Source organism: Gadus macrocephalus, chromosome 13 (assembly GCF_031168955.1).
Source record: "Gadus macrocephalus chromosome 13, ASM3116895v1".
Taxonomy (NCBI): Eukaryota; Metazoa; Chordata; class Actinopteri; order Gadiformes; family Gadidae; genus Gadus; species Gadus macrocephalus.
This window is the reverse complement of record NC_082394.1, coordinates 5,393,171-5,403,125: the sequence shown is the minus strand read 5'-3', so window position 1 is coordinate 5,403,125 and position 9,955 is coordinate 5,393,171. Positions and strand designations below refer to the sequence as shown.

The window sequence follows — 9,955 nt, the reverse complement described above, 5'->3', positions numbered from 1 at the left end:
ACATATATTTTCTGATTTACATTTTTTTGTTTTTAATTTGTGACAACAGCAATACGAAGAACTTATACTTATTATTGATATCCAAAAAGCGTAAAAGGTTATTTTAAAAATGAATAACTGAATAATGGTTAAACGCATTACATTTGCAATTTAATTATTCAGAGCAATGCGAAAAATGCATTGACGTGCAACAACATCAATGCAAAGATTTATTTTCTTTCTATTCATGTATTCTCCCTGTAAACGTGCGTCGTAAGGTTTGTGTGGTCAGGTCTCAGCTTCACCGTTAGCCCAGCGGTGGGGGTCGCCTTGTTTGGACATCAGCTCACCAGCCTCTCTCCTCTCAGGGCTCGATCTTACCTTACTACCTTGCTGACGGACGGTAGAAATGCACTCAGTCCACTGGTTTCAGTCTAACGTGTTGCTGCAGGCCGTCACAGCGCTGTGTTGTCGGGTTTGAAGGACTGTTTGGGGCTCACCCCCACCCCACCCCACCCCACCCCCCCACCCGTTGACCTCTGAACCCGAGCAGAAGACAGGAGTTCTGTTGAATCAGTGTACATTTTTCAGGGATGTAAATATTGAGAAGTCCACTTGAGGTTAGAGTTTGACCCTGTGGTCGGAGTGCTGGCCAGAGAGTGAGTGGAGAGAGACAGAATACTTCAGTTTGTGTAGTTGGTGTGATGTGTGTACTCTGTAATGTACATTGATGACCATGTGTATAGACAAATGTTAGTACTGTACATGATTTATAAAAATGTGTTGTTATATAGAACAGAACAGTCTGTGATTAAAAATAACAAGTTGCAATATATATAACTAACGATCTCGCTCCCTTCTGTCTTTACATTCATGGAACCAAACACAGTTCACCGTTGACCTTCATTATAGTCTGCTGAGTTGTGTATTCATTTCAATTTCATGACCTCCAAAAAAGTGAGATTATGTTTCTGCGTTAATATTCCCACAATGCGCCGCTTCAGGGCCAACAACTAGCATGGAGACTAGCATGTAAACTAGAAGGTTGACTAGCATGTGGACTAGCATGTTGACTAGCATGTGGACAAGGCACTGGGGAAATCATTGGATGTATTTAAATATCACAAACATTCATTGAGATCCCTCTGCATCGCATTAAGGAATTATTCAGCGTAGCTTGTTTGCAACACTTGATAATGCTGTATGTAGAGCATGGCTAATCTTAATGAACAAGACGCCGGGATCATCCGTCTCGGTATGACAAACTTGTCGTGGCTTTGACTGGAGAATGGCATCTATTAATCAAAAAAGGATTTCTCAGAAGCCAAGCAACTATCATACGTTCATCCGGACCTTGAAATCGGATCGTAATCTTCCATGTTCCTTTTCGTCTTCTCCGTTCAGCTACTCTGATCTCTAAATTTAGAAGCTCTGCCCCAGATGCTGTATCAGTGTTTACTGATGGATCTCCCAGTCGCTGGAACCACTCTCAACCTCCACGTGACAACAGTGCGAATCGCAAGCATGAATAAAGAGACGACTGGTGATGGGTTCTCAACAAGGGGAACAGTGTGGTCCTCACTCAAGTACTTTACTAGAGTACTAATATATATTTTAAACCCAAGGAATATCCTTTTATGGACCCCTTACCAAGAGGTAAAAAGGTTGCTCGTAATATAATGTACCAGTACACCGCACCAGTGGAGATGACCTCCACACTGGGTTGGCCTGCTGGGACTCCACATGTTGAGGGTGGGACTGGAAGTTCACCAGTTCCAGAGGTTCCCTGCCATCATTAGTGTGTTCAGCCCTACGATAACTTCTGTGCATCTGTTGATATCTACTGATGTTAAATGATCAGGTGAACCCTCAGCTCTGACCAGTGGGACCACAGCCCTGCAACCAGTGAGACCTACTAGAAGTACTTTACTAGAGGTCCTGATGAGTACTTTACTAGAGGTCCTGATAAGTACTTTACTAGAGGTCCTGATAAGTACTTCACTAAAGGCCAGTACTGGCTAACTATAGCTATTGCTTCATTGCAAAAAAAGACCAGAAAAAGCAAACAGCAGATTTAACTGTTCTCTTTCATGAGTGCCATCAGGTCGGGGGAAAACTTCAACCCATTTAGTCCCTCTACCCTCTCTACCTTCTCTCGCTGTCTCTCTGTCTCTGGGGGTCTCTCTCTCTGTCTCTGTTTCTCTCTCCCACTCTCTCTCTCAGTTTCTGTCTCTCTGTCTGTCTGTCTGTCTGTGTCTCTGTCTCTGTCTCTGTCTCTCTCTCTCTCTCTCTCTCTCTCTCTCTCTCTCTCTCTCTCTCTCTCTGTCTGTCTGTCTGTCTGTCTCTCTCTCTCTCTCTCTCTCTCTCTCTCTCTCTCTCTCTCTCTCTCTCTCTCTCTCTCTCTCTCTCTCTCTCTCAATCCCTTTTCATTTTGCGTCGGTGCATCTCTCATCTCGGCTAAACAACAAAAGGGAAATAGCTGCAGTGTCTGCGAAGGAGGGAAAGTCACCTTGGGGAGGAAGAGAGAGAGAGACAGAGACAGAGGGAGAGAGAGAGAGAGAGAGAGAGAGAGAGAGAGAGAGAGAGAGAGAGAGAGAGAGAGAGAGAGAGAGAGAGAGAGAGAGAGAGAGAGAAGAAAACCAGAGAGGCTGAGCCAGGGAGAGAGAGACGAGAGGCTGCAGGCAGACGCGATTAGTGGGGGTGGGTGCATGGAGCCAAGAGGGGGGCGGGGGCCCAGAGCCGAGAGGGGGGCAGGGGGCGGGGCCAAAAGGACACGATGATCAGCGTACTGCAGTGCTGCTGCAGGAGAACCGCGGAACCAAAACAAACAGAACCGCACGTGTTGCCCAACAGGGTGTTGAACACGCGTCACCTCAGCAGGGCAGCAGATCTTATAGATCCATATCCCCAAGGGGACAAGGAAGGAGAACGTCTCCACTGTTTGGAATGGATCCAAAGGAGGAGAGCATTATGAACGCCCAACGCTATGTTACATTAAGATGCGTTCATAGGAGGATCAGAAGTAGATGATAGCTTTATGAATGCCCAATAACACCTTACATTAAGATGCAGTGATATGAGCATCAGAAGTAGGCCTGTGTAGAAGTTAAACAAGTAAAAACAGAAGAAACTAAACAATCATTTAAACCTGCAATCGTTTTCAAACAGTATGAGGAGACTATTTACTAATTATGACTATTAATAGTTAGAGGAAACTACAAATACAAAACAAAGTGAAATTATATATATTAATATGAGTTGTATTCGAATGCCTATAGTGTATCATTATGTACTAGCAGCCTAGTAGTCTATTGTAGTGTAGTTTTGTGCTGACGTGCTGATTGCGCCCTCTGGCGGTGGAGGAGCTGCAGCACTGCGTAACTCACGACACTTCCTGTTTCAATACTGCATATATGATGCTGTGACGTCAGACGGACACGTCTAACATCTTCACAATAACTTTTGTACATCGAATAGAAATGAAGAAAATGTATAAAACCCTACAAAATAAAAATGTCAAATCCCTACAGCATCCCGCCGAAATAGCTCAGTTGGGAGAGCGTTAGACTGAAGATCTAAATGTCCCTGGTTCGATCCCGGGTTTCGGCAGAAGGAATATTTTGGTTTTCACATCGAGTTAGTTTACGTACTACTGAACATGTTCTGTTCTGTTCTCTCTCTCTCTCTCTCTCTCTCTCTCTCTCTCTCTCTCTCTCTCTCTCTCTCTCTAAATTCAAGTCAACTCATCAATTCAAAAAAGCTTTATTGGCATGGGTCAAAGATACACTTTAAATACACAGTATTTACAATATGGAGGACGTTTGCAACAGTGCAATCATTGTGGAAAAAGTGAGTCCAAGGGGGTAAGTCCGTTTATGGGGAGTTTGGTATGGCGGTTTGTTAGAATTTGGAGTGTTTTTAAAGTCCTTCCACGCCTTTGTAATCCGAAGGGAAGTGCGTGTCAGATCAGTTGTCCGCCAGGGGGAGCGTTGGTCTCACTTTTCAAAGCGCTGTTGTCCTACTGGTCAGGTCTGTGGTCCCACTGGTCGGAGTGTTGTTGTCCGAATGGTCAGAGCGGAGGATTCACCGGATCATTTAACATCCGTAGATATAAACAGACGTAGGGCTGAACACATTAATGATTGGCAGGGCACGTTGGAACTGGTGAACTCCCAGTCCCACCTTCAACATGTGGAGTCCCAGCAGGACGACCCAGTATGGAGGTCATCTCCACTGGTGCGCTGTACTGGTAGATTATGTTACGAGCGACCTTTTTTACCTCTGGGTAAGGGTCTATTACATAGTAAAATGATATTCCTGGAATTTAAAATAAATATTACATATGTCGTTAATATTTAAGCGTCCATGTAGCTTATGATTTATAAACCAACTACACATTATTTCAAGTGGTCCCATATTAACCTACTTGATTAAGTGACTGTAGAATAAGTTACACATGCATTTGGCTTTCTGTATTCAATCCAATAGCACACATCGGCCCAATTTGATGTTTTACTGAATCCCTTTAACACCTCAATAGGTTCCGGTTCAGATGTGACCGGTTGGCTGAGGTTCGTCTCAGTCAGAACCTGTAGGGGGCGACGAAGGACCGGAAACAATCAGCCTTAGGGGGTGGGGTTACGTCTGGTTTCCTGTTTATTCTACCAACGACAAACAGATTAAAGCAAGTAGACAAAAGTTTCAGAATGTGATTTTATTTATATTGCAGTCAGTCTGCACAATGTTTTAAATCTTCACAGATACCCTTTTCCTGCTTACTACTAAATGAGTGTTGTCGGTTAATAGCCTAGCATGCGCTAACGAAGCAATCATCCAGAAACATGGTTGTTCAATACGAAAGAGCAAAAAACGCCTGTTCGTACAGGTTTGATCTCGTCTCCCTTCCGATGTTGTAAAGTAATTGAATAATCTTGGAGACCATAAACTACCATCTGACGAAGACCTAACTCGACGACGGGCGATCTGTCTGCGGCTGCGTGTAGCCGGATGTCCGGGACGTTTCACGATGGTCTCGCGATGGCGTTAATCGTGCGTTTTTTCAGATATTTTTTTATTTGAAGTCGAGTCCAGCATCTCCACAGAAGTTACACCAGGGGTATTATTTGTAGGTGTTAGAGTGCAAGATGGCAATTAGCTGTAAACCAATATGAAGGCGGTTCAAAAACGAAGTCATCGTCAGCCAATAGCCGGCTGGTTCCCAGATCGTTGCGCTCCAACATGATTGGGTCGAAACTACTCTACTTCGAGACTACAAACTCCTACAAATGGAAACAAGAACGATTTGGATATCAACGTTTTATCCCGTTTTCTCTTTATGGAGACTAGTAATCCAAGATCTGATTGGTGAGACCACTACAGTGAACTACCTCATAACAACCAATCATCAACCATGTTTGTATAGAGATCTTAATCCAACCCTTTCCAATTCTGTCTGATAATATCTATAGCTGTCCCACATAATGAATGACTTGACTACCGAAAATATGAGTTTTAGGTCAAAATGTTTCACAGATAAAGAGACCATGCAAATAACAGAGACAGTTTCATATCCTTAACACCAAACACACGTGCTGTTCCCCTCCATCGGTCCTCCTGTCTCTCTCCCTCCTTCTACCTCCTTCTCGCCTCCTTACGGCCTACTCCTATGGCTTTCTTCTACGTCCTTCTCTCCTCATGTCCTTTCCTTAAGTCAGCTCTGATAACAGGTCAGCCTTTAGAAGGAAGAAAGGTTCTGTATGCTGCCCCCTACTGGAGGTGTGAGGAACTGCTGGTTGAGAGGCTGAGAGGAACTGCTGGTAGGGTTCCTCACCCCTCAGAGAACCTGCTTTTAGGGTTCCTTACCCCTCAAAGAACCTGTTGGTAGGGTTCCTCAGGCTTAGAACCTGCTTTTAAGGTTCCTCAGGCTGAGGATCTGCTGGTAAGATCCTTCAGGCTGAGAGAACCCAAGGCTACGTCCATCCCGTGCCACGTGTGCTGGGTTCATGTGTGTGTGTTCCAGCAGGAACACACTTGTGTGTAAAGGTGGTTGTGTTTCTATATGTCTGTGCATACAAGGTGGGTGTGTGAACGTTGTCTTTATTGTATTGTTAAACCGTGGAACCTGAGCTGTTATTGTGCTCACGTTCTACGGCCAACCAGAATCTGGCCGCTCTCCCAGACAGCCTTTTCTAGGAAAGCCCGAAAAACATTTATGATTTACACCCTTACACACTTACAAACACACACATACACACACACACACATGTGTGCAGACACGCATCAAATATACACATGACTTACACACACATGTACACACTTGTGCAAATCTGTCCCAAACCACAGAAGCCTTCTAGGAAAGCCCTAAAAAACATGAACATGATTAGCAGACTCTCGCTCTGTGTCTCTCTCCCACTCTCTTACCCCTCTCCCCCACTCTCTTACCCCTCTCCCCCACTCTCTTACCCCTCTCCCCCACTCTCTCCCCCACACACGAACCCCAGTAGTAAACAGTTAAGCAGTCCATGGTTTAACCCTGAAGACATGTCTTAAAGACCTCTTTCATTATTTCAGACTTATGTAACTCATTACTATGGTTATAGTGACTGACTCGTGTAGAGTTTATGACTTTATATTTGGCATGATATGCAGACATAATAAAGTAAACGTTCCATTGGTCGACACCCAGAACCGGAGTACTTTTGGCCATAACCCCTCCGAGGGAACTTCCTCTATGTGTGAGGATTCGCCCTGTTGTCATGGCGATTGGCTCTGCTGAACCCAATGAGGAAGTGAAGCCTCAGGGGAGATAGAACACAATGTGATCGTATCTCTCTCACAGGCTGAGCTCGTATGAACGACTGTGAGGCATTCTTCTGTTCCGTTCTGTCAGCTCGTCTATCACATGTTTCAAACTGGAGACATTCCAGCTCAACCTGGTTATTATGGGCGAGGCATTGACTGCATGAGATGACATTTAAATTTACCGGATAAAAAACAGCACCCAGAATAACTATCTGTTTAATAAGGCTCGGTGATGGTTATCATACAGGAAGGAGGAACAAGGACATTTAAATGCACTGGTTTCCTTTGATGTATGTTTCTTAGGAATGCAATGGGCCCCTTGCCTCATGTTTGATCAGCTTCATGGAGTAGATGGTTGAAGAGGTCTTCATGTTGTAGACGGTTGAAGAGGTCTTCATGTTGTAGATGGTTGAGGAGGTCAACTCAGGCCCTAGAAGGCTGGCCTCCACGCTACCTACCGTATTACCATGGTTATGGGCTGTGAATGTGTCAACAGGGAACCATTAACCCTTGAGAGATGCATTCCAAAAAAACATTTGATTCTGGGCTACATCTGTGTGAAGGGGTTAATGCTTTTGAACGTTAATATATTTAATCGTTGAGATCCATTGCCAAGATGATCAGGAAAAACGTGCAACCACATATGAGTAAAGTAGAGTCTCATTCAGAATGGGTTAACTGCAAACTTACCTTGGCCTACATTTTGAGATTGCTAATTTAGCTCTCGTCTACAAATTTGAGCAGAATTGTGTGGGCCAAAAGATTCCATTTGCATTTTCACCTCCTCTTTGTGGCTGATGATCAAAGGCAAGCTTTTCAGATCTCCTGGAAGCCTTGCAACAGTCTTCAGCAGAACTTACTGTACTAACCCGGATCTATCAGGGGTGACAGCTGGAAACCAACGGCTAGACCCCCCCCCCCCCCCCGCAGCTGTGGTCTGCTGGTCAGACCAGGAGTAACTAAACAGTGGGATCCTGAGGGCGAAATGCACGTGTGTGTGTTTATGCAGCACGTGAGTCCCGGGTAACGACTCTGACTCAGCACTGACACCGGCAGAAAATAAATGAGCTGGAAAACGGCTTTGCAGAACAGTTGTTGACGGCGGGGAAGCCGATAAGTCCCGGGCTTCAGGGGGTTTGAGTGGAGTGGAGGTCATCGCACCACAGGCCTGAGGAGACACGGAGCCTGTCATCTCGGCGGCCAGGGTGGAGGTGCTGCCTCTGCCTTCGACTGCGGCGGGCGGTCGCTGACTTTACCTGCGTTGTGTCAGCAGATGTGGGCTTTTGTAAACTGAGCTTTATGTGAACCAAGCATATAGGCTCACTGTTATCATCTGGTCCGGCCCACTGTGTTTATGTAGAGCTAATAGCCTGTATTCACGTCAAGCTCTGCTATCAGTCTCCGCACCGCCAATGTTGGGCCAGCGCTGGGGAGCGAGAGAGCTGATACCTGGGTTACCGAACCAACAACACCATGGCGCCAGGCAGCAGGGGGGCCAGGGCTCCAACAGCAACTCATGCAGAGATCCTGAACGGCAAACAGCAATCAAATCTAAGATTGGACACTAATAGAAATCTGGTGGAAATGACGTTTATGTTTGACTTGCTTAATGGTGTGTTTGCACCACTGCAGCCACTGGTACTGAAGTGTTTAGAGAGATAAGGCTAACTAGCATCGTGCTCTGTCAGCTAGGAGCTGTTAGCTCCTCTCAACTCAGACTGTATCTTCAATAAGCTGAACACGATGGATGTCTCGCATACAAAAAGCCATCTTACATTGAACTAGAATTGGTGCACAACGTGACTGTGAGCTGCTGGTGAGGAGATTCTCCGGGGATTCTCTGTTACAGCCTGGCTCCGCTACGGATCAGGTGTCGCTCAGACTGCTCATTAGCCTAAGTGCTGCCCTAATGATATGTATTTGTGTGTATGTCAACCCTTCCCCTAACCCTCACCACCACCCTCAACCTCATCCTCACACCAGTCCCCTCTACTTGCATGACTGAACATTTGAGACTATTTATAGTTTTTTATTCGAGGGGTTTCTGCTTGCTTGCTATTCTAGTTCTCATTGTCTTCTTATCGTGCTTTTGCTTGTGTACTGTAAAGTATTTTGGATGGTCTTTGGCTATGAGGTTATATAAATACATTTCCCTTCATTTGCACACACACACATCTGATACAGCTGGCCTTGACTGTTGGAAAAGAACAAACAAACACAGCGAAGTGAGGTAAAACACACTTTGTTTTAACCCATTTGTAGGAGAACTGTGTGTGTGTGTGTGTGTGTGTGTGTGTGTGTGTGTGTGTGTGTGTGTGTGTGTGTGTGTGTGTGTGTGTGTGTGTGTGTGTGTGTGTGTGTGTGTGTGCTTGCATGTGTGTTAGACCTTGGGTCCACTGGACCTTCGTACTTCGTGTCCGTGTGTGTGTGTGTGTGTGTGTGTGTGTGTGTCTTTTTGTATGCATGTGTGTATGTGAGTGTGACCACACACACAGGTTGGTCTGGTGCATGCTGGGTGAGCAGTGTGTGTTGCGGGCCTTATGTAATCAGCAGGCCCTGTTGGTGACGCCACGGCCTATACTGGTCATCGTCCACACTCTTACTGGGACTACCAAACACCATGGCTGAAGGCACCGGCTGACCGCAAGACACACACACACACACACACACACACACACACATGCACACACACACACAGACACACACACACACACACACACACACACACACACACACACACACACACACATGCGTTTGTCTCCTAGCGTGCATGTGTGTGTGCATGTGTCTCCGAGCGTGCGTGTGTGTGTGTGTGTGCACGTGTCTCCTAGTGTGTGTGCGTTTGTCTCCTAGCGTGTGTTTGTGTGTGTGTGCGTGTGTCTACTAGCGTGCAGGTGTGTGTGTGCGTGTGTCTCCTAGCTTGCATGGATGCATGCGTTTGTCTGTGAGACGTCAGCAGCATGCAGAATGCAGGAGTCTGGCCTGTCAGAGTGTTGGGTATCGGTCACCGAACCTTTCCCCTGCGCTCCGGTTCGCCTTCGTGCCGCTAGCGGCTAGAACTTTCCACACTGCAGCGGATCACTGTGTGGGGGGGGGGGAGAGAAACGAAAGCAGGAACTGAAATGCCCTTTACTTGACTTCATGGGTTCACTGGTTGCAGAAGCAGCCTTAGCGC

The 9,955-nt window shown here is 46.0% G+C and overlaps 1 non-coding gene across 1 annotated transcript; it reads left to right on the top strand.

Annotated features, from left to right (window-relative positions):
- The first annotated feature begins 3,515 nt into the window (after positions 1-3,515).
- trnaf-gaa (transfer RNA phenylalanine (anticodon GAA)) lies at positions 3,516-3,588 on the top strand. Its single transcript has one exon. It is a non-coding gene; the product is annotated as a tRNA-Phe (tRNA).
- The last annotated feature ends 6,367 nt before the right edge of the window (positions 3,589-9,955 follow it).